The sequence below is a fragment of the Acinonyx jubatus genome, chromosome B3 (assembly GCF_027475565.1).
Source record: "Acinonyx jubatus isolate Ajub_Pintada_27869175 chromosome B3, VMU_Ajub_asm_v1.0, whole genome shotgun sequence".
Lineage (NCBI taxonomy): Eukaryota > Metazoa > Chordata > Mammalia > Carnivora > Felidae > Acinonyx > Acinonyx jubatus.
This window is the reverse complement of record NC_069386.1, coordinates 56,014,751-56,041,199: the sequence shown is the minus strand read 5'-3', so window position 1 is coordinate 56,041,199 and position 26,449 is coordinate 56,014,751. Positions and strand designations below refer to the sequence as shown.

At 35.1% G+C, this 26,449-nt stretch overlaps 1 long non-coding RNA gene across 1 annotated transcript in view; it reads left to right on the top strand.

Moving 5' to 3' along the window:
* Positions 1–2,346: 2,346 nt before the first annotated feature.
* Positions 2,347–26,449, top strand: part of LOC128315951 (uncharacterized) — a 31,746-nt gene continuing 7,643 nt past the window's right edge. Inside the window, exons 1-2 of the long non-coding RNA XR_008299194.1 lie at positions 2,347–2,901; positions 13,964–14,097. This is a non-coding gene — a long non-coding RNA (uncharacterized LOC128315951). The remainder of the gene's footprint in view (positions 2,902–13,963; positions 14,098–26,449) is intronic.

The window sequence follows — 26,449 nt, the reverse complement described above, 5'->3', positions numbered from 1 at the left end:
CACACCTAGGGTGGTACAAATATTACTATAGATGCCGAAGAACTGAATGACTGTATTGCTAATATAACACATCTTTAGAAAATACCAGCACATTTTTATTGATGTTGTTTTGCTTTCAACATAGCTGAGGTAGGAACAAGTTGTATTTCACATAATTTTTATTGCTTGATCATTGTGATTTTGGGGGTGGGAGCCGTATAACTCTGTAGAAGCTTAAAGATGTCAGTGACATCACTACAAGAAAACTCCTTCCATTTATACCTAATTATTTAGACAAATGAGTTATCTCAGTGTTTACACTGATAACAACCAGATAGTGGAATTTGAATTGGTATAGGAACCTGTCTTCTTCTAGCAATGTGATAAATTGAAAAAGAAAAGCTCTACCCATACCTGTAACAGATTGATATCCAACAATTTTTTTGTTTATTTATTTTAAAAATCTTAAATTATTTTTATCATTTATTTATAAGAGACAGAGAGAGACAGAGCATAAACAGGGGAAGGGTAGAGAGAGAGGGAGATACAAAACTTGAAGCAGGCTCCAGGCTCTGAGCTGTCAGCACAGAGCCCAACGTGGGGCTCGAACCTGTGAACCTTGAGATCATGACCCAAGCCGAAGTTGTATGCTTAACCAACTGAGCCATCCAGGCACCCCGCATTTATTTATTTTGAGAGAGAGAGAGAGAGAGAGAGAGAGAGAGAGAGAGAGAGAGAGAGAGAGAGAAGGGGAGGGGCAGCAAGAGAGGGACAGAGAGAATCTCAAGCAGGCTCTGCACTGACAGTTCAAGGCTCAAACCGTGAACTGTGAGATCATGACCTAAGAGGAAATCAAGAGTCAGACACTTAACCAAATGAGCCATCCAGGTGCCCTCCAACAAATTTTTCTGGTTTAAATTACTTATCAAAATTTAAAATACAATTTTTAATCAACTGTGACATTAGTAATAATCAGTCCAGAGGACATTTTTCAAAGCTGAAAATCTCAGGATTACAGGATTTTTTTAAAAATTATTTTTTCTCTCTGTAGGAGTATACAAATATTTTGTTTTCTTTTTGTTGTATAGAATATGATAGTGCAATCAAAAATATTTTTATGAAAAATATATTAGCATAAAATTATATGAAGGAAGTTAATGGAAACATACGTTTATGGAAAAAGAGTACCTATTTTAAAATTTCTGAATGCAAAAACAGAACTCCTTCAAGTATTTTTTCAGTGGATGGTGGTGACTATTAAAGCACTATATAGTATTTAGAGTTCTTTGAAAACATTTAGAAGAATGATGTGAAAATTTTATTTTTAAATGTTAACATTTACAACACGGCAGAAATTATAATTCCTATAACCATTTACAATTATGGTGCAAAATTATAGATTAAAAATAATATAACCCTAAAAATGTATAAGCAAGCAAGGTGTACAAGTTTTCAAAGTTCTTTTAGGGTCACTTGGGTGTCTCAATCGGTTAAGTGTCCAACTCTTGATTTTGGCTCAGGTCATGATCTCACGGTCATGAAATCAAGATGAGCCCACATCAGGCTTTGCACTCAACATGGACCCTGCTTGAAATTCTCCCTCTCCCTTTCTCTCTACCTCTCCCCTGCTCATGTGCTTGCATGCTCACTCTCTCTAAAATTAAAAAAAAAAAAAAACTATAAAATCCAACACACAAAGTTCTTTTAGAGGAAATTCTAGAAAATTGCTTACAGTTCTCTGCACTGGATACTGTGCTCAGAGCAAGTTTCCATGCTTTCCCATCCTACAAGAACTCTTGTAAAACATTTCTATGGCACATTCATATACTCAGAAGTTGCTCAAAGGGAAGAAGGCAACACAAACAGATTTGGAAGCTTATTATCAGATATGCAATACAGTTATTGAGAGAAACAGTCAAAATTAGTAACAAGAATCACTTCTTTATATACTTTCTTAATATAATTAACAATTTTTTCTTCTTGGTACATTTGTGGACCCTATTCTATATTCAGGTTGTTCAGGTTATTAATCTTAAAGGATAAACTTGGAACTGTTGTTAGTCTAAAATGTATTCTTAATTAATGTATACAGTATTCTTCTACCTTACTTTAGGACAATCTTTCATTTATTGAATCAACTAACACTGAAGAGTCCATAATGTCCAATTATATCACAAAGCATTGGGAGTGGGAGGTGGCAATGGCTTAAGGGGGAAGGGGTTATGAAGAATAATAAAATATGTCCCCTAATCTGGAAAATCGATGTTCCAGTTTTGTTCTTTAGTTTTCTACCAACAAAAAGAAAAATGATACATCTCTGCTTATAACCCCTGAATTCCTCTTAGTTCATCAGAATAGAAGAAAACAGACGCCATGATGAACACACAACATTATCTATGTTTCTCTGCCTTTGTATAAATTGTGTCATTTACTTCAATGCTGTTTATGTCCTTATTTGCCCAATAAATACTCACTGAAATCATCCCTGGTATGTGAAGGAAAAATTAGTCAATGTTTTTATATCTATTTTGGTTTAGAATAACAGACTCTTAAAGAATTGCTAGCTCTGGGCAGCGACATCTATTAAAGTAAGGCAGGAGAATCTTACTCATGGCACAGTTGCAAATAGGTCTAATCTTATCTGACCAGTTCTGAAGCTGGGATGTCCTTCAAACTTGTCCCAAATTAAGGAAAGGGGATGAACTGTTTGTATCCTAGCATCATGCAGTCATTGGACTTAGGGCACAACTCTAAAGGATATACAATCTCGGGCAATACAGTTACTGGAGCTGAAGGCATTATCCAGTGGCGGACATGACTCTAAGCAGCTATCAACGGCCAGTAGCTCCAGAAGTATGGGTGCATTGCCTGGGAAGAAAAGCTCTTGATGATGCACCACAGCATATATTCTAGACCTTACAGGTAAATTATAATTCATTCATTTAAGCAATACTTACTTTATATAAACCACATTTTCTAGGTGTTTGGGAACACTGTTGATAAAAACAGCCAAATATACTTGCCCTATGAAACTTATGTTCTAGTGAGGAATAAACATTACCCGTGGTAAACACAAAGATAGAGGAAATTGTACTGAATGTTAGAAGATTATATATACTATAGTAAGAAGAGAAGGTAGAGCAGGAATAATAGTTTTTACACAGGTTGGTTACATTTTATTATGATTTAATGCAATGTTCACACATCCCCCTAGAAATTTAGTTTCTTGAAGACATTCTTTCTACACCTTATGCCTAGAATGAAGTCAGGGTTCAACTTGTTACTGGAGTGAATGAGTGAGACAGAATCTGAGAATATTCTCCTTAACTTAGAAATAAAAGCAGAAGGGATAGGGAGTTGTGTCCTTTTGGCTATAAACTGATCTGATAGAACTTGATAGAACATTCTGTACTTGACAGAACATTCTGTTCATATTAACAACTAGGTCAATGAAATTTCCGCCTTTTTTTTCTCTTTTCTTTGATGATCTTAATTGTTACTCACACATCATGAGCAGAGCTGCCTTGGTGTTTAGAGTAAGTGGTTGCCTCTAGGGTATGATTTGAAAAACTGCATAAAAAACCCCTCCCCACAGAAATAGACGAAAGCATCCAAGTGGCCAAGTGTTAAGATTCCACTATTAAACTACAACAAGGAAAATTAGTAAGAATTGTCATCTCCCTACCTTAAAAGCCAAGACTCCCTTTGTGATAACTCACTGAATCACTGAGTAATGTGTCTTCCTGACTACTGTGTCCTGAAAGAATTTAAAGTGTACGTGGTGGAATCCAAACTTGTTAAGATATGACTTAGAGCAGAGGCCCTCACTATCATAAAATAAGGAGAGGAAAAAGAGAAGAAGGTAGAACTAAAAGTTGTTTGTTTATACTTCTAGAAAGTGATGGACTGAGTTAGCTTGAGTTCTCCCTGGGTGTTCAACTGGTCATTAGACTTGCATACAATTTCCCTGGAGTACCTCATGAAAAGTCTTCTCCAACACAACTTCAGAAAAGAAGTCAGTCCACCTTGAAATTTTAGGACTGGGCAACTGCTATGTTTGGAGAATGACTGAAATATTGTGATGAAGGATATAAAAATTGTACAGCACTTCCTTTCTAATTCTTCTGTCACACAACAATAGATAAGCCTCCAGGAAGGGGTGGAAAACTTTGTTCTCTCAGGAGTCAATGATTAATAGGAATAAAAAAGAAAGGTGCATACATATCTATAAATGTTGACTCTATGTCTTATATTTTGTTTAAAGAGAAAATTTTAAAAAATATTTTAAAATTGCAAAAAGAAATTATAACTAAATCCAATAATTATTACATATGATTAAACTAAAATATATTTATAAATATATTTTGACTAGAAAAGGAAGAGAAGAAAAAAAAGTCAATAGAAAGGAAAATAATAGAGAGAAAGGAGAATGGGCATAAGATTCTTTAAATAAAGAGGGATAAGCCAGATAGAGTGGTAGGATACAAGTGGAGTAGAATACCAATAACATAAAGAAGAAAGTGATAGACATAGAGGAAGAAGAATGAGACAGAAACTAGCAGCTGGAGGCAGAGTGGGAAAAAGAAAAAAAAAAGATAAAGAAACAACTATGAACACATGATGAATGTAATGGCAAGTAAATGATTCTTGATCCATATCTGGTGCCCACTGGGTTTTGAGCATTATGTTATCACTATTGTACCCAGACTTGTAGCATTTCCTGCTGGCTGAAACACTTAACACAACACTGGGAAATAGGTTTGCCATCAAATTTAAATTAAGACATGATTTTGGAATAAAGTTTTGTTTTCTTACGGGATTCAGTAAGTTTTACATGTGTGTGAAGAAAACACACTTTACTTTTATGGGCCAAATAATTTATTACCAATTGGCCAAAGTCTCTACGATATTAAAAAGTGGAATTGTCTTATTTCAAAATACCTGCAAGCAGCATTTTATAACCACTCCATTGATTTTATCTTTTATTTCTTTTCAAATTAAATTTGCTAAATGTAGACTAAATTATAATTAGTCTAAGGATATTAAAAAATATGCAGTAAAATAGTTTAGAAATATCCATTATTTATCATAAGTTCATATCTCTTAAATTAAAAGTGCAAACACATGTGAAACAACTCTAGATATTGTTTGTTTTGAAATAGTTCTCTGTGGTAGAAGCCATGACATACAACCCAGATTCCCCTTTCTGGAATGAAGAGTTTATTACTTTCTCTGGTATCTGCTGGGAATGTTGCCAAAAGAAAGCCTTCTGCTGTCAGCCCTTTATACTATCATGGTTACTTGAGATGAAGAGAACCACCTCTCCCAGGGTAGGTCCTTTTCCCAGGGTGACTGCTCAAATGACTAAGATCAATACTGCCCTTAGTCACAGGAAGGTGGTGACTCTACAATCACTGTGACTCAGGGCTCTCAGGGTCTTTTTGTAGTTCCTTCCTCCAAATATTCTAAGTCCTCCTCCAGTGCCTGGAACCAGCTGAGGCCAATTGTGCCATCTGGGTGGGATTCCATGATCCCAGAGCTAGATGTGGACCAATGTAGATCCAGTCCCATCTTTTCCCATTTAGGGCACTAATCAATTTTATACCAACCCATCCCAGCCCTGCACAGGGTTTACCTGTCCAGGACTTATACCTATGTGCTCATCCTAAGGCCCCACAAACATAGCTCCCATCACAAGAAGGTGGTTAGAAAACATTATATTTTATGGTATCATGAGAGGTTTGGTCACCAGAATAGGGCTGGGGTACTGATCTGGGGTGACTTTCACATTGGACATAGAATGAGTTTAGGTCTTTGTACTACCAACAGTTTGCCATCAGTTCTTGAGCTTGAACTGCTTGGTATATACCCTTGTTGGTTTTTACCTGTTCTTGGTTGTAGAGCAGTTGTCTGTACCCAAGAGAAATGAGGATAGCAATAGGCATCCTTTGCCCTGTAAACCTCCTGCTGCTGGTACCCAGCATAGTCCCTTTAACTCCTCCACAAGTTCTATGCCACAAGTTGGGTAGTCCATCAGGTATGGCCACAACTAAATCCTTTAATGGCTTTCAATATCATTGATCCACAACACCAATGGCCCATCCAATCAATATCCCCCTTTTTCCTCAAGCTTTCCTAGGTCAATTTTAAATTGTGTCAGATGAGAGATGGGTATTCCTTATGCGAGAGTGAGCATTCTTTTTTCTTATCCCACAGGCTTCTCACCTATTCTTCCATTATGTATACAACATAGGCAATTAACTCTGAAAGTGTTCACATTCAAGGTACAGAAGGATTATGTCCTAAAGAGTTTAAGAGGAAAAGATTAGAAACTACTCTGTTCTGTACTTATGTTATAAAATTCTTAGTAGTAAATATAGCATGAACACAGAATGCATTACCATTCAGATTTTCTGGTGTATCCTGGGTAAGACTTACAATTATAGTCATCATCAACGAAGCATAATAACAACCTAAGAGGGTCACTGGAAGCCAGTTTTCATAAATAGCATAATGGAAGACACAGCATCACAGTTATGATGTAACTATCATTAGACAAATGATACAAGGGTACTGCAGAAGCAAGACGATTTATATTGCTTCACTATAGACTCCAAAAATCCATGACATTTTGAGTAAAAAGAGTGTTGCCACCTTCTTTTCAAAGAGGGTAGGTTGGAGAACAAGAAAGTATCCATGACTGACCCATTTGGCAATAAAGAAGGCAAAGAGATAATTCCTGAAACTCATCAGAAAGATTTGGATTCTGAACACTTTGTAGATTCTTCACCAATTGACGAGAATGAAATACATAACTCATCTCTGTTATTCTAAATCTTCATCAAGATATCACCAGGTATCACATGGGCCTATGAATTTTGTAAGTCATTTTTTTTTAAAGTAAGCTTCATGCCCAGCATGGAGCCCAATTCATAACCTGAGATCAAGACCTAAGCTGATATCAAGAGTTACACACTTAAACAGAGTCACCAAGATGTCCCTGTAATCCATTTTTTTAAGAATCTTTTTTTAGTGTTTATTTATCTATTTTGAGAGACAGACAGAGAAAGCATGGGTAGAAGAGAGGGAGAGATAGAGAGGGAGAGGCAGAGAGGGAGAGGGAGAGAGGGAGAGAGGGAGAAGAGGGAGAGAGGGAGAGAGGAAGAGAAGGAGAGAGGGAGAGAATCCCAAGCAGGCTCTGCCCAGTGCAGAGATGTGGGACTTGATCCCACAGCTGTGAAATCATGACCTGAGCTGCAATAAGAGTTGGAAGTTTAATAAACTGAGCCACACAGGCGCCCCCACCACTTTGATCCATTTTTAAAATCAAATTGTTTATATAGACCTCACAAAAGTATTTGTCAAGGGCCTCAAATACCCTAAAAGTGACCTTGACTTAACAATATGGGGATAGGTAGGTTTAGCCTTCCCGCTCAAACTTAGGACAAATATGAAAATCATTCCAACTTCAGAGTTTCACACAGGTTTAGCTGAGGCATCTCCTGAGATTTTATCACAACTGAATTTCTCCATCTGCCCAGACCTGCTCCCTTCCCTGCCCACCCTTCCCTTCCTTTGCATGGGTATTGATCATAAGAGCACTCACTGTCTAATAAATGTCCAGCATGCTAATCTCTGTGTCAAGGGTCTGCTTACTAAGCCAGCTAACCTGTGACATACTATCATTTTCAGTTGAGCATGGGTTATAAAATAAAAACCTGATTTTCCTAATTTGGGAAAACTTTGGAATTAGAACACATATTTGGATTAGAAACTGTGTGTGTATTATTGAGTTGTATTTATTGAGACTCCAGTATTTCAGATTTCACTATTTCATACAGAGAGGCCTTTGACAGTTTACTTAAATGAATGTTCTTTGTTAAATAATTTTCCAAGGACCTCCTAAAATGGTATGAAGCAAGAACAGTTGCAGAATGAACTAAAATTATAGAACACATAAGAGAAGAAACACATGGTTTTATATGTAGAAGTCACAATACTCAGTAGCAAGAATTTAAAAGGAGATTTCAAAGACACTTGGGTTGTTCCCATATCTTGGCTATTTTAAAAAATGCTGCAATAAACATTGGGGTGCACTTATTTTTATTATTGTTTTCATTTTCTTTGGGTAAATACTCAGTAGATGAATTGCTGGATAATGTAGTAATTCAATTTTTTACTTTTTAAGGAAACCCATACTGTTTTTTGAAGTGGCTGTACCAAGTAGCACTCCCACAATAGTGCATGAGGGTTCCTTTTCCTCAACATCCTTGCCAGCCCTTATTATTCCTTGTCTTTTTGATTCTAACCATTCTGACAGATATAAGGTGATATCTAATTATGGATTTGATTTGCATTTCCCTGATGATTAGTAATATTGAGCATGTGTCTATTGGTCATTTGTACATCTTCTTAGGGAAAAAAATTATATTTAGGCCCTCTGCCCATTTTTAATCAGATTATTTGTTCTTCTGGTGTTGAGGGTCCATCAGTAGAAAATTGTTTAAAGAAGATGTGGTATGTATATACTCAATAGAATATTATGCAGTCATAAAAAAAGAATGAAATCTTGCTATTGCAACAACGTGAATGGACTTAGAGGATATAATGCTAAGTGAAATAAATCAGACAGAGAAAGACAAATACCATATGATTTCATGCATATGTGGAATTTAAGAAGATAATGAACAAAGAAAACATAAAACAAAACAAAACAACAACAAAAACAACAACAGAACACTTAAATACAAAGAACAAACTGGTGGTTGCCAGAGGAGAGGTGGGTTAGAGGATGAGTGAAATAGATTTAAGAATACATTTATTGTAATGAGAACTGGGTAATGGATAGAAATGTTGAATTGCTATGTTGTACACCTGAAACTAATTACACATAATGTGAATTATGCCCCAATTATTTTTAAAAGCTAAGAACCAAAAGGTATATAAACATGAAAATAAATCAATAATAAAAGGAGATATCATTGTAAATGCTTTAGACATTAAAAAACATAAGAGAAATAATATTATGCCAATAAGCTCTTAAATTTAGAGGAAGTGAAAATTCACTTACCAAAACTGACATAAAAAGAAACAGAAAATATGAATAATCTTATAATTATTAAATAAATTGAATTTGTGATTATAATTTCCTTATAAAGGAAACTCCTATTCCAGCTAGCTTCCCTAAGGAGTGATTTTATTTAAAGAAGAAAATAATTTAGGGGCGCCTGGGTGGCTCAGTCGGTTAAGCGTCCGACTTCAGCTCAGGTCACGATCTCACGGTCCACGAGTTCCAGCCCCACGTAGCTCTGGGCTGATGGCTCAGAGCCTGGAGCATGCTTCCGATTCTGTGTCTCCCTCTCTCTCTGCCCCTCCCCCGTTCATGCTCTGTCTCTGTCTCAGAAATAAATAAACGTTAAAAAAAAATTTTAAAAAAAAGGAAATAATTTAAATTTGAAATCATTTCAACTTTACAATAACTCTGCTTTATGAAGCCAGAATGATGTTCATGTCAAAACTTCTTGATATAAGATAATATAAACAATTATAAGCTAAACTTATTGTTTGACATAAATAGGAAAATATTTTTTAAACCAATCATACTGAATCCAGAAATCATCAAAAGATTAATTCATGGTAACTAATTTGCATTTATAGAAATATAAGATTAAATTAATACCTAAAAGCCAATCAGTATAATCCACAGTAATTAACAGAAAAAAAAGAAATATATATGATCATTTTAATGGATGTAGACATACACGTGATAAAATTCAATCTCTATTCACAATAAGACACCAGAAAACTAGAAACAGGAAGGATGTGTAACAAAACTCATGGAAAATACCAATTTCAATGGTGCATCACTATAAACTTTTCTTCTGAGATCAAGGAAACAAGGATGTCATTATCACTGTTTCTATTATACATTATACAATAGATCAAGGCCAAGGTATAAGAATTATAAAGGAAGGAAAAACCGTCATATATATTCTATACAATCAATATATAGACTGATTCCATATGTAGACAACTCAAAGAAACTATAATCGAAAATTTAAAATTGAGAAATAACCTTAATAAAGTTGCTGTATATAACGCAGATATAAAATAGAAATCAATTGCATTTCTCTCCACCATAAGCTAGAATAAACTAAGCATTTTAAATATATTATTTTTAAATAGCACAAAAATATCAAACATTAATACAACCACTTTAGAAAACTACTTGGCAACATCTACAAAAAGTAATTATATGCATACTCTAGGATGCATACTCTGCAATGCCATGTCAAGGTATGAAACCAATAAAAAATTATATATATACTTATAATAGCACTATTCATAACAGCCCCAAACTGGAAATCTCTCACATGCTCATCAATAGAATGGATAAAATAATGTATGTGTTTACAAAATGTTATATATTCAGCAATTAGAATGAATGAGTAAAATATAAGTAAAATTATGAGTGAATTTTGTAAATATAATGTTGGTTAAAAAAAAATCAACCAAAAGAAAATTTACTGGATGATTCTAATTATTTAATGTTCAAAAGTAGATTAAAAGGGAATAGAGCAGAGGTTTCAAGAGCATTGGCAATATTCTAGTTCTTGATTCGGTGCTAGTTACAAGAGGTCTTTTACCTTTAAAAATGTATTAAATTGTGCATTGGTAACTTATGTGCTTATTCTGATATTATATTCAAATATAGTAGTTGTAATAGTAAATGTGTAAAATTTCTTTCAGAAATGTAAAACATGGATTGGAAAAATCCAATGTCATAAAGGTATCAGTTCTCTGAAACTAATATACAGATTGAATTTTGTGGAAATTGACAAGTGATTCTAAAATTTATGAGGCAATGCAATCAGTCAAGAATAAAAAGACAATCTTGAAGAACAAAATGTGGTATAAGGACTTTCTCCACTGGATGTCAAGATTCAAATTGCTATAGTAACTAAATAGGTCAATTATTTGTTTCTGGGTAGACAAATACAGGATAGGATAGAATAGAATAAAATAGAGCACAGAAACAAAACCGTGTTATGACACGGTAGAATTATGGGAAAATTATCCTATTAAAAATATTGCTGGAAAAGTATTCATTTGGGAAAAACTAAAATAAAAATCCATTGTAGGTGAATTTTAGAACTAAATATGAAATGAAAACCAGTAAAATTATAGAAAAGAATACAGCATAGCTACATAATAATATCATGACATAGAATCATTTTTCAATATTGACATAAAATTATTAAAAATATTAAAAAATGAGGCTACATTAAGATGCAAAATAATGGGGCGCCTGGGTGGCTCAGTCGGTTAAGCGTCCGACTTCAGCCAGGTCACGATCTCGCGGTCCGTGAGTTCGAGCCCCGCGTTGGGCTCTGGGCTGATGGCTCAGAGCCTGGAGCCTGTTTCCGATTCTGTGTCTCCCTCTCTCTCTGCCCCTCCCCCGTTCATGCTCTGTCTCTCTCTGTCCCAAAAATAAATAAACGTTGGAAAAAAAAAAGATGCAAAATATGAATAAAATTATAAATAGAAATAAAAATGTCATTAATAAAAGAGTGCAAAGGAAATGCCATGTGGAAAAAGAACTGCAACACATAACACGAACAATGGGATCCTATTTGAAATATATAAAGAGGTCCTGCAAATCAAAAACAAACTACTAGACAACTCAATAGAAAACTGAGCAAAATACTTGAACATGCTTTTCACAAAAAAGAATATCCAAGCGAACACAGCTTGCTCAATATCTTGATTAATCAAATAAATAAAAATGAAAACCAGAGTGGAATACCATTTAATACCCAAGATAATAGTTAACATAAAAATGATATCATATGTTGGCAAGGAATGGCCAACTGGGAACTTTCAGACGTTGCTTGTAGTGCATAAATTAAATATAATAATTTTGGAAAGCTATTAAGCATTATTAATTAAATCTGAAGATCTTCCTATCGTATGATTCAGTAATTTCACTTTTTTGTTATGTTTTTTTTTAACGTTTATTTATTTTTGAGATAGAGAGAGACAGAGCATGAACAGGGGAGGGTCAGAGAGAGAGAGGGAGACACAGAATCTGAAACAGGCTCCAGGCTCTGAGCGGTCAGCACAGGGCTCGACACCACGGACCGTGAGATGATGACCTGAGCTGAAGTCGGAGGCTTAACCAACTGAGCCACCCAGGCGCCCCTAGTAATTTCACTCTTAAGTATACCCCAAAAGAAATGTACGTCCATTTACACCAAAGAGATATGGACACGAATGTATGTAACAACAAAATTCGTGATAGCTTCAAAATGAAAGTAACTCAATATCTGTCAGTATTACAACAGATAAATAAATGAGGTATAATTATACAGGGAAATAGTATGCAGCAAAGAAAATAAGTGAAAAATTGGTACAAGTAACAACATGAATGAATCTCACAAACATGATGTTGATGAACAGTGCTTCAGTACACAATAATTTCATTTATATAACAGAACGCAAGAAAAATATGCTGTTAAATATGCACACTTGTTAAAACTTTATAGCTTTATAGAAATATTGTTTTTATACAAATGCAAGAACATGATAACCAAAAATATTAGGCGAGTGGCTACCTTCGGCAGGGCGAAAAATCAGACTAAGGGTAAGCAAGAATATAGAATTGAGACTTTATGTTACTACTAAGATATTTTTTGCAATTTTAAACAATCCCAGTTAAAGACGTGTTAACCAGACCTATAGGACAGCCACATGCTGCACAGTCACTACCTAACTTTAAGATACTCTTCATACGAGCTGAAACATGCAGGATGCCTTCTGATGTTATGCACAAAAATGATCCTGCCAGAAAGTCCAAATAAACGAAATAGGTTTTCCTCTAATGCATATTGATTTAATCTCAGGATTCTCTTTTATCATAGTTGTGGCATGAATAAAATGTTTGTGAGGGCTCCAATTACTTGAGCAACAATAGGTCTCTTAATATGATGCCATTCATTACTTATATTTATTTTGTATCTTGGCAAAAAATTGCTGTGATGTTTTAATTCAGTAGTTAAGTAAATAAGAGGTTTATTTGGCTAATTTTATGTCTTCCTGACAATTCTATGATGTTCTTACCATGTCCCATGCAGACTTGGCTATACAGTACACGGGAAACTTGAGTGGAAGTTTCTTCCCCATGACCACTCAAAGTAGGCCTAGGATTTACATTTATTTACTTTTTTTCCCCAACATTTTATTAGGAAAATGTCAAACACACAGCTAAGTTGAGAGAATTTTACACTGAACTCTAATGTAGGCCCCTACTACCATTAATATTTTATTTAACTTGCTCTATCACATAGCTACCCACCTATCTATCCCTTTACCCACCCATCAGTCCATCTCATCATACAATTATTAGTTTTATCATCTCAGTCATTTATCACAAGGTAATCCTCAATTAAAGCACCACCCAAGTCAAGAAATACATTTTTTACAATAACATTGTCCACCCTCCCTATTTTTTTTAGTCCTTAGGAAAGTAAGTGATACTAAAGGGAGGATTTTTATTCATAAATGTGGAATTTTAAGGAAATTAACTCACTTTGCCTTCCTGTTCTCACTTTTTTTTGGTAGGTTTGTGTGTAAGTCAAAATGAAGAAAGAATTTCACAAAAAAAAATTGTGCATACAACTTCTTCCTAGGTTTTCTAGTACTTTCCCTAACATATATTTGAATTTCTTAATACTTCAAAACCCATATTTTAAATATTTTTAAAATCATCAAATACACTGGGATAAGTCAGTAACAAGTAAGAAGTAAATCTCTTTAGTAAGTAAGAAGTAAATGGAATATTTGCTAATGTAAGTTTTCTAAATATGGGCAAGTTAGAGTTTGTATTTGCCATTATCAGGTGAAGCAGTTTGCATTGAACCTAATACAACCTAATGTTTTTTAATGTGTGATTTTTTTTCTGAATTCCCCTTGGACATGAATGCAGAAAACCACACAGTGAAGAAAGCTTTCCCTTTTTTGCTGTGGAATGATTTGACTTCTCACACTTCTGTTGGAATGAAAATTAGATTCAAGGACAGCTCTGTACCCGATAACTCTGACAAGGTGTGAAATGCTAAGGTTTGTATGGCTGCCATGAACATATGCAACATTTTTTTTTTCTTTTCCTTTTTTCTTTTTCTTTTGTGTGAAGGCTTCAGGCTGTCTGTCCTGGAGTAAAGAAATTATACACTTGTGGCTCAGCTATCCTGTCTGTAATGTCCAGGCTCTCCAAATGCCAGCTCTATCAGGGAAATGCCAGCTCCCTGAGGGTTTCTTATGAATTAGGTAATTGTTTATAAGGATTGACAATGTCCATGGCTCTCCTAGTTTATTTTCTGAGCTTCTCCATTCTCACCAGCTGGCACACCTTGGAATCGTATTTGAAAGAATGTAGCAAAATTTTAGAACTTCCATGAATTAACAGAGGAAAAGTTAGCGATGCGTTAGAAGCAGGAAGGGACAAATGGGTGGATTTTTTTGTTTACTTACATGAAAATATTACTATTTCTATATGATTGTGAAGGGTGGCATTGACAATTTATATCCAGAGTACATTAAGATTCATATATTTGAGTTGAATATGATTTTAAATTTTTGATGAAGTCATAAGATAAAAGTAAGGCCTATAGCCCTGTCAATGTGAAAAGTAATTATGAATATATGTCCACTTAAGTCTGCCATGAATCCACAAGTGAAAAATGAAGCCCTGGGGATGATGAACATAGAAGCTTAGTGACATCGACAGATAACCTCCAGTTCTTGGACTTTTTAAGCCAAAAATAAAGAGGATAATTTAAAGTTATGATACAAGATGAATATACAAAAATCAGTGTATTTTTTTAAGTTTATTTTATTTATTTGGAAAGGGGGGGGAAGAGAGAGAGAGAGAGAGAGAGAGAGAGAGAGAGAGAGAGAGAGAGAATGAACCCCAAACAGGCTCTGTGCTGACAGCATACAGGGCTCAATTCCATGAACGGTGAGATCATGACCTGAGCTGAAATCAAGAGTTGGATGCTTAAGCAACTAAGCTACACAGGTGCCCTGAAATCAGTGTATTTCTATAGACTAGCACACACTAGCAATGAATAACATGGAAATGTGATTAAGGAGAAATTCCCCTGGAAACATCATGGAAAAAATAACCTTACCCAAAGAAATGTAAGACTTGTACACTGAAAGCTACCTACCATTATTGGAAGAAATGAAAGAAGGTGTGAATATGACTCAGTAATTCACTACTGGGTATTTACCCAAAGAAAATAAAGACACTAATTTGAAAAGATATATGCACCCTATGTTTATTGAAGCATTATCTACAATGGCAAAGATATGGAAGAAACCAACCCATCAATAGATGAGTAAAGAAGATATAGTATGAAGTGGGAGAATAGAATATTCCTCAGTCATAGAAAAAGAACGAGATCTTGCCATTTGTGTGAACGGACCTAGAGGATACTATGCTAAGTGAAATAAGTCAAAAGGAGAAAGACATATGATTTTACTTACATGCAGAATATAAAAATAAACAAAACAAAAAAAAATAAACCAAGAAACAAACAGTAAACAAAACAAAACCTCTTAAATACAGAGAACAAACTGGTGGTTGCTATAAGCGAGGTGGGTGGGGAGATGGGTAAAATAGATAAACTGCAGAAATGAAAAGCACAGCATGAAGGAATATAATCGATAATACAACATTGTATGGTGGCAGATGTTCACTATCCTTATCATGGTGAGCATTCAGTAATGATAGATTTGTTGATAAATATGTTGTCCACCTGAAGCTAATGTAATACTATATATTAATTATACTTCAACAAAAAAATTATAAAAAATAAATAAAGAAGACAAACAAATGCAAAACCATCCTGTGTTCATGGGTTGGAAGACAACATTGTTAACATGAAAATACTTCTTATTTTAGTCTGCTTATTGCTGCTATACCATTTTACCACAATTTAGTAGTTAAAAAACACACAGATTTATTCTTTTACAGTGCTGGAGGTCAGAGGTCCTCCAGAGAACAATAAGAATGGGGGTCTTAGATGCTAAAGCCAACATGTTGGGAGAGATGTTTCCTTCTGGAGGCTTCTGGGGGAGATTCTCTTTTTTGCCTCATCAAGCTCATAGAAGTTGACTTCATTCCTGTTTGTGGCCATATTACTTCATTCTCTGCTTCCATCATCATATTGCCCTTTCTTAGAGTCAAGTCTCCCTGTGCTTTTCTCTTATAAGTACACTTAAGATTATGTTGGGCTCGCCAAAATAACCCAGGAGTATCTTATGATCTTTAACTTAATAACACTTGTGAAGTCTTTTTTGCCATGTAATATAACATATTCACGGGTTCTAGGGATAGTTATATGGACATCTTTTGTAGGGCTGGGGGCCATTACTCATTACCACACTCCCAAATTCATCTACAGAGTCTATGCAATGTCTCTCAAAATTACAATTGCTTTCATTGCAGAAATGGAAAAGCTAATTCTAAAATGTATTTGGAAACAAGGAATCCAGAATAGCCAAAGCAATCTTGAAAAAGAATAAAGTTGGAGAACTCACATCTTACAATTTCAAAACTATAATGCTTTAGTATTTAGGACAGTGTGGACTGTCATAGACATACAGATCAATGAAACAGAATTAAGATTCCAGAAATATGTACGTCTATGGTTAATTGAATTTGAACAAAGATGCCCAAACCATTCACTGGGAGAAAAAGGGTCTTGTCAACAAATGGAGTAACTGGATATTCATATGCAAAAAAATGAAGTTGGACCTTGCCATGTCACGTTATTAAAAAAAATAGCTCAAAATGGATAAAAGACCTAAATGTAAGAGCTAAAACTATAAAACTCTTAGAAAACACAGGTGTAAGTCTTTGTGATTTTGAACTGGGCAACATTTTCTTAGATATGATGCCAAAGCATAAGCAACAAAAGAAAAAATAGATAAATTGGACATCATCAAAATTAAAAGCTTTTGTATGTCAAAGGACACTATCAGAAAAATGAGAAAACAAATCACGTAATGGGAGAAAATATTTAAAGTCTTTTATCTGACAAGAGTCTGGTATCCGATATATATATAAAGTACCCTTACAATTCAACAATAAAAAGACAAATAGCCTAACTTAAAATTAGGTCAAGGATTCAAATAGACATTTCTCCTACGAAAATATACAAAATGGTCAGTAAGCACATGAAAATATATGCAATGCCATTAGTCATTAGAGACATGCAAATCAAAATCACAGTGAGACATCACTTCATAGCAATTAGGATGGCTACAGCAGTAATTTTTTTAAAAGGACAATAAGTACTGATGAGAATATGGAGAAACTGGCACCTTCATATGTTGCTAGTGGGAGTATAAAATGATGCAGCTGCTTTGGAAAAGTTAGTTCTTCAAGAAGTTAAACAGACTTACTGCAAGACCCAGCAATTCCACTGCCAGTTATATACCCAAGATAACTGAAAACATATGCTCCTGTAATATTTATAGAAGCATTATTCATAACAGCCAAAACCTCATAGGAACAATCCAAATATCCATCAACTGATGAATGCATTAACAAGATGTGGTATTTACATACGTACAATAAAATCTTATTCATTCATAAAAAAATAAAATACTGATACGTGTCATAGGATGGATAAACCATGAAAACATTATGCTAAGTGAAGGAAGCCAAGCTCAAAAGGCCGCATATGATTCTATTTATATGAAATATCCACAATTGGTAAATCCATAGAGACAGAAAGTACATTAGTAGTTGCCAGGAACTGAGGAGAAAAATGATGGGCAGTGACTGGTAATAAGATTTTTTTTAATTGCTAAACATATCCTGGAATTAGATAGTGGTAATGATTGAACAACCTTACAAATATAGTAAAAACCGGTGAATGTAAAAAAATTAAAGTATTAAGGAGTACTTGTTGTGATGAGCACCTAGCTGTTATATGGAAGTGGTGAATCACTATACTGTAAACCTGAAACTAATACTACACTGTATGTTGACTGTAATTTCAATAAAAACTTAAAAAAACAAAGTATGCATTACAGATAGAAGGATGGAGTTTAGAGTTATTCCTAAGTCCAGGAAACAAATAAGCTCTCTATTCTCATACTTTGAATAATGTTGACAGGCTTTTTATTTTACTGTGTATAACTTTTTGGGAATACAACCAGAGATACTGAATATCCAAATGTTAAAAAACTCTATGGTCTGTTCTAGAGTAGGGAAAAAGATATCTCGTGTTTTCAATTCTCTTTAACAGGATAAGAAATTGATGTCTCAAATACGGAGCCTGTGTATCCAGACTGTTTATATGTAAGAGTGGCAAGGGACATGGAGTGTTTGTTACAGAGAGGAAGGTTACTATGTGTTATAGACCAAATGTTTGTGCCTCCTCAAAATTCATATGTTGAAACCCTAATCCCTGATGTGATAATATTTGGAGATGGTACCTTTGTGAGGATATTAGGTTTAGATGAGGTCATAAAGATGCTTACCCTCTGCAATGAGATTGTTGTTCTTCTAGGAAGTGGAAGAAAGACCATAACTTTCTCTCTCTGTAAGGACACAGCGAGAAGGCAATTGTCTGCAAACCAGGAAGAGAGCCCTTTTCCAGTACTGAATGAGCCAGTACTTTGATTTTGGACTTCCTAGCCTCTAGAATTGTGAGAAATAAGAGTGTAAGCCAGTCACTTCCTGGTATTTTGTTATAGTAACCTAAGCTAACTATTACAATATGGAATAAAATAGGAAAAAGAGAATGGGAAAAAGAAAGTCAGGGAATAAGAAATATATTTGTTTAGTATAACAGAGTTCAGGCCAGAAAGAGATTTATAAAGGCAATTGGTGTAATATTATTTGTTGTTTTATTTTTTTAATTAAAAATGTTTCCATGGACCACAAATAGACTGTAGATGGAATATAACAACATTGCTCTGTTGATCTAGGTCTCTTTAATTCTTTTTAAAAATGAAATTCTAGAATAGATATGCTTATTAATTTTTATCCATGTAGGAGTCATAGAGAGAATGTTGTTTTCATTTTGTATATTGTGATATAATTATATACACACAATTTTTAATGTCCTTTAGGAAAATACAATGAAGCAGGCAAAGAAAAGGATCTGTTGAATTCTTTTTATTTGAAATGGTTGTTTTATTTTTCTTTATTTGTTTGTAATGAACTGGGTCATTCAGAATGAGAGTTCAGGGTGAGTAGGAAGTAAAGATTGCAGATTAATGGGGCAGAAAATGAAAATAACATGGCAGAACGAGAGCCTTGCCAATGGTAAGGGCTATGGCCAAGTGTGATAAGATGGAGAATTCTCTGTACATTTGAGAATAAAGCTCCCTCCCATAATGAGACATCCAAATGATCATCCTATCAGCCATTTAGACCAAGTGTCATTTTGCTATTCCTGGGACTCCTTCAGATACATACCACTGTACAGGCTAGCAAAGAATAGCAACAAACCTGAGTAACTAAATAAACAAATTAGAACAATAGGTTACTAGACTTTTGTAAATAGTAAAGTTGTAAACAGAGATAGATTCAGGCTTATATGCAACCTGACTAGTTTCTCTAAATATATACTACCTTACCTTCACGCCAACTGCATTCTTTTCTGGTCTTCATGGGGAGTTTGTCTTTTCAACTTCAGTTCAAAGTGATGCTTCCATGAAGCATCACTTAGAAGTCTGTCCTAGATTTGTCTTTTAAACTCAGTGCTGATAGCTATGTGAACTTGGGGTAAATGATTTATCCTCTTAAGCCTTATTTGCTCATCTGTAAAATGTACATTTTTGTCCCAGAAGCATAGACCCGCAGAGATTAAATAATGCCTGTGAAGTATTTTGCACAGTACCTGAAGGAGTAAGCACCCAATTAATATTACATAGCTAGTGTTTGTTCAACTCTGAGGCTCCATATCAGACATTACATTTTCCTTCTCCAAATATGCATTAAACCTAGTTAATGTTCCCATGTTGTTCTCAAGGGACATGTTCATAAATGACGTTAACCTTTCTCTTTTCCCTTAAGAGCTGTGATCTCTTGAGCTCTTTCCACTCAATTTCTGTATTTCACAATCTCTGCTCTTGAATTGGCACTGGTGTCTCAATTCCTTGCCTCCTTCTAATTCTCTTATATCAAACTCTAATCCTCAAGCTTTACATGTAAGAAGCATTCAACAATTTTAGGCAGATTCTTTTCAAAGTGCAAGAAAACTAGCCATGTACTCTGTATTCCTTGTGCTACATTTTTGGGCAGGAGAAACTAAAAGAAAAGCGATGAGGCTCCTGGAAGTCCTGAGAGGGTTTCCATACAGGAACTATAAAGGCCTATGCCTCCTCACTGACGTTTGCTCTCTCAATCATCCGTGCCACACCATTACTCCTCAGAAATTGTTTTTTTCCCCCAAATTGTGTTAAAGATCAAAGATATCTGTAAACTACAGATGAGCACCTTACAATGCATGCAGAAATAGATTCTGTCAAACATAAATACAGGTACTATTTGTGTAGTATTGCTAAGGGATTTCTCAAACTTCAATGCTTAATCATCACTTTATTAAAGATGCAGATTCCTAATTCATTTGGTCTGAAAATAATCTCAAATGAATTTAATAGAGGTAGTTCATGTACCACACTTTGAGAAATGCTGCCTATGAAATGCTACCTAAGAATTTACACCTTAAGAAAAAAAGCAAAAGCCCAAAGATGTTTCTATATGCACTAACAGAACATAGTATATAAACGATTTACATATTTGTAAAAACAAAAAAGCTTTTGCATGTACCTTAAACAATTTTACTCTGTATCTTAAGCATTTCATTTTAATTTAAGCTAGGTAAAATAAAGCAATCCTTTGCTTATCTCAAGGACTGTATTCTTGCAACATTCAGAATGAAAGTGCTAGAAGTAGAAGTCAATTCCCCATGAGAAATGATATAAAATCCGAGGATTGCACACCCTTTTTTATGAATTACAATCCAATGGTGACTTTGCTCTTATTATCCTTAGGAAATGGCTTGCTTTTGCCAAGATTTTCAGAGAAAACTCTGAGAGATCGATTCTTAAGACATCAGAAGAAAATATCATTAACCACTCAGAAACTGCAGGCAATAGGCAAAGTCCACTAAATGGGAAAAGTTTTCCCTAGGAAGAACCTCATTATAGTGTTTCATGTGGGTGCTTCAAGGAAGAAACTGCTAGGTGACAAAATGATTTTGATATTATGGAAGTTCATTTAAAAAGGATTCTGTCTGTAATGAGATGGGGGTGCATGACCCATGGAAGGACTAGAAGCAGCAGCTGAAGAATAGGTGATGGCAAAGGGAAAAAAATAAAAGCAAAGCTGTGATAACCTTAGCAATCAGTAATGTCTCATGGAATTGAGAGAACGAGACCATCAGCGAGAATGAAAAAAAGGACAAAGCATATAAATTTTGGTTTTAACTCTTCTCTGTCTCTGTCGCTCTCTCTTACACACACACACACACACACACACCCCAGAACAGGGGTGCTGCTTTAAAATTCAACAGAGACCATTGAAAATTAAAAGTATTCAGGCACTTTTCTTTTTCCATTTACATATAAAATTTTAACCTTTTCCAATCTGGGTTTTATTTTCAACTGAGTCTAAAATCTCTCCAGAGCTAGCTAGTGTTCTTTTTCTGGACAACATTAATATTTTGATTCATTGTTTTCAATTTTTTTGGCAAGGTCTTACCCTCACCTCATTTATTTTTAAAACTTTAAAAAACGTTTATTTTTTGAAAGAGGCAGAGTGCGAGCAGGGGAGGAACAGAGAGACAGGGAGACAGAGAATCTGAAGCAAGGCTCCAGGTTCCTAACTGTCAGCACAGAGCCTGAAGTGGGGCTCAAACTCACCAACCATGAGATCATGACCTGAGCCAAAGTCAGATGCTTAACCAATTGAGCTACTCAGGCACCCCAACCTCATGTATTTTTAACCTTTACTTCAGAAACTTAGCCACTTCCTTCATTCTAAAATATTACTTTTTAACTTGATTTGGTCCTTTCCCTCTTGAACTCACTTAGATTTATTTTCTTTGTTTGAATGTTTCCCTTTCCCTTTCCTTTGCTTCCCTTCTCCTCTAGTAATCCCTTCTCATTATTTCTTTGTTCTTTCTTTTTTTGCTTTTCTCTCCTTCCCTCTCTTCTTTCTTCTCTTCCATATTTTTCTTCCTTGTCTTCCTCTTCTTTTTCCTTCTTCTTTGAGGTTCACTAGGAGAATTCTATTTATTCCTTTTCTGTACCCACAAAGAGATCAGTTCATTTATAAATATCCATTTTCTACCTTGGTAATTCACATTCTCTCTAGGTCTATATTCTTCAGTCTATTTTTTTAAACATATCTCCATTTTGCTGTCCAAAGTCTAAAATGAGTCAAATACAGGTATATAGTCTTTCTGTAAGATAACATGCTCATTTTTTCCCATTATGACATTGGCACCACCATTCCCCAGATTTTTAATACCTAAAGTCTTAGTCATGTTTAAATATGTTCTCTTTCTTCCATGGCCTAATTACTAACAAATAGATTGGTTCTTTTGACCATCATTGATAACTCCCTTACTTTTCTACTTTTATATTTATGACTAAATCTCTAACTCTCACCAACTCATATCTGAACCATTATATGGCATTTTACCCAATATCTTTGCCTGTAAGAGTAAAGAATCCAGAAATCAAATCTTACAAGAACACATGGAAAGCAAAGGAGATTATCCAAAGAAGAGCGAATTGAGAGAAATGATATTAGTGGTCATATCTCTTCCAACACTGGCATTCCATGGAATCTACTAACTTAGGTTCATGGTTTTATTATATTTATATTTTTACTTACTATTACTTAGTTTTCTGAACCTGCCAGGAAACAAAAAATAAAGACCACGGTATTGTGAGATATTGTCAAACATCACCAAAAAGAAAAACAAAAAACAAAAACACTCCAAACCTAGTGGTAAGACAAAGCTGGGTTTATTGCTTACTGAGGCAGGGACAGCAGTGCCCTGACAGTATATTAGAGGGAAAGAATAAATTCGGGATATTTAATAAGATTCTGAAGTCAAGTTTAAGGTGCATTTCCAATTTAGGAACTTGTTTTAGATTGATTAAAATCATAAAATAATAATTTAGAGTTTGTAGATATAGAAGGTCAACAGTTTTGAGTAAAGAAGTTCTAAGAGTTAAGGTATAAGTTGTCCTATGATCTTTCTCTTTTTTTATATATTTATTTTTGAGAGAGTGTGTGTGAGTGTGAGTGGGGAGGGGCAGAAGATCCCAAGCTGCTCCTGCTGACAGCAGAGAGCCCAATGTAGGACTCAAACTCATAAACCCTGAGATCGTGACCTGAGCTGAAGTCAGACACTTTACCAACAGAGCCACTCAGGTGCCCCTGTTTTTTGCTCTTTCTATTAAGTAATTGATGAGTCTTTCAAGAACTCTTGGGGGGAACATTTAGTCATTTGTAGCTTTTATCTTCCCAGACAAGGGTTTCCTGAGATAGTAAAGTTATGTCGAACTTTTTTTTAGAGTCTCCATCTCTTCGCAAAGAAGATTTTAAAACACTTACATAGGGTTTTAAAACATATATTACAACTGCAAAAATAAAATTTTATGAGAAAAATGAGCATAAAATCTCTCACTTCCTGGAAACAGGTGCTTCTGTTTTTCTACCAACTTCAAGAAACTTATGTTTTCAGCAGTTTCACTTTATAGGAGAATAACATACCTAAATCAAGACACACAAGCTCAAATGCCCAGTTGGGCCAGGAACAAAATATTAATGTGTCAAGATGTGGGTTCCAAATAGTTGTTAAGGACTGTAGGAACGAAGGAGCTAGGGAACATTCTCCATTTAAAACCACTCACATACAAGTTAAAACATTATATTTAAAAAAATAATGTTTATTCATTTTTTGAGAGAGAGAGAGAGAGAGAGACACACACACACAGCATGATGGGGGGGGGAGCAGAGAGAGAGAGGGAGTCATAGAATCAGAAGCAGGTTCCATGCTCTGAGCTGTCAGCACAGAGCCCCAAGAGGGGCTCAAATTCACAAACTGTGAGATCATGACTTGAGCCTAAGTTGGACCCTTAACCCACAGAGCCACCCAGCCTCCTCAAAATTAAAACATTTTAAACCATGTCCTGGTCAGACACAATCTATTTTCAGGCTATCTTCTACTTGAAGGCCACCATTTGCAACTTTTTTTTTTTCAGTTGGAAGGACTGTGATAATCTTAGAGATGTTTGATATTGATTATAAAGTCAGAAAAATGCTTGTAAGAGTTTCCCTGTGTCCCCCCAGCCAGTTAGCACTAGATATGCATAGCCCTTCACAGTTAATGAAAGGGTTAAGTATCACCAAGCTCTCTAGTGACACGGAGAAAAAAATGTCAATCCTCACAGCTCAGAATAAAGTGAGAGGATAAAGAGCTATAATAACATTTGGAGAAAAATCACAGTTCCTTTGATTATGGAAGATATTCATTCTTTAGCAAGGCAAACACAATTTCACAAATGCTTTTATTTTTATGTATTTGTGTTTGTTTTTCAACACTGATAAGTATTTAAAAGCATTTGAAAGCCTGTGCCTCTTCACAAAATCATCATCTTCCACTGTAGATTTGAAAGAAATAAAGTAATTGGGGAAAACAACATTGGCAAACCTCTTCAATAGAGCAATGAAGTCAGCTATTACTCTAGCATGATTCCTGGTGTGAGCGTGTAAATGATCATTTGGTTCTTGGTGTCAATGTTTTCAGATCTGGGTCTTTTGGTGTATGAATCTTTAGGAGTTACATACAATATGTTGATCATATTCTACAGCAGCAAAGGCTGTAGTGATCTGCTTTGTCTAAGATCAGTCTCATTGCCATTATTAAGAAAATCTCTCAAAACCTTCAAAGGTAGGCTGCTAGTCCTAAGTACAAGCTACTAAACTGTGGCATAAAATTTAGTAAACCCAATTAAACTGGGACTGTTAGTGGAGGTAATTTATTAGTCATGTGAATGCCCCTTCTCTTGGGTCACTCTGTTTATGTTATGGACTAATCTAGAAAATCATACGGGGCATAGTTCTGTTAAAAGCCTCAATCAGTGGGCTCTGTATTGCTTGAAGTGTTTAATATTCCATTTAAGATAACCCATTTCAGGGCAGTTGGAAAAAAAACAAACAAACAATGCTGCAAGTCCATCTGCCAACTGAGCAATTTACATTTTTTGGATGACAATGCCTTAGCATTTGTTAGTGGCCTCCTTGAAATATGGAGAAATAAAAGATGCACCTTGTCAGCAGAAGCAAAGGTGGCCACATAATGGATGCATTGTTATCCATTTCCAACAGAAAAGCTAACTCTTATCTCTGCAATCTAAGCATGCAACATGGGCTCTCAATATGCCAGCTTTGGAGTGTAGGGGGCAGTGGAAAGGTGGGTAACAGCGTTGGTAGCTGTCATTCTAAGCCAAGGAAAGTCTATTAGAGATGTGTGCATTCTCTAATCTGACTGCTTTCAGAAGGCTGCTTGATGTCTCCTGAATAATGTATAAAGGAAATAGGAACCTCTGTTGCTCCATGATGCCCCCTGAAACTGACCTGTCATCGGAGGTTACTTCACCATCTTCAAATTTTGGCTCTCCCCACAGGGCTGGCAGTGATATCATTTATATGAAGTCACCTCAGTCTTCCCAATATAGTAGAGTTTACTCTGTTGACTGCATTCCTCACTTATTTTTGGTAATACAAGGTATTCACATGTCTCAGATAATTTAGAGCCAGATGGAAGCATTTTATCCTTCAACGTAAATTTTAGTGAATGAGAAGTGAACCAGAGGACTTTGGTGTTCTCCAACTTACAAATAGGCTGGGACAGAAACATATACATAACTGACAGAAAACTGAAGAATAATATAACTTTCTGTTGTTTTTATTTATTTATACACTCAGATCCTGCCAGGTATTTCTTTTGGACGATGGTCTGAAACTAATCTATTTTAGATCTAAACTAGAATGATATTATGTAAGTTTTGGAAGAAAAATTAAAGGCATCTAATTACCTGATCAGATCATAGATTAGACAACACATTAATGGAAGAATCAGATGCTGTCATTAAGGGAAGGATCAAGTGACCCAGCCCCAGAATTTTCTGCTTGGTCATTTTACTCTACCATACTCTCCCAAACTCCATTGTCCTGAAGGCCAAGGATCTTTTCCTCTCCATATCAAGCCTAGTTTCTGGCCCAAAGTAGTCTTTTTGAAAATGACATGAAAGGAGGAGACTGAGAGGAAAAGCTCCTCACTGTATCAATGGTGTTGATGTTATAATTATGAAAGCAAATTACTAATTTATATACAGTTTGACATAAGACATCAAATTCCTATTA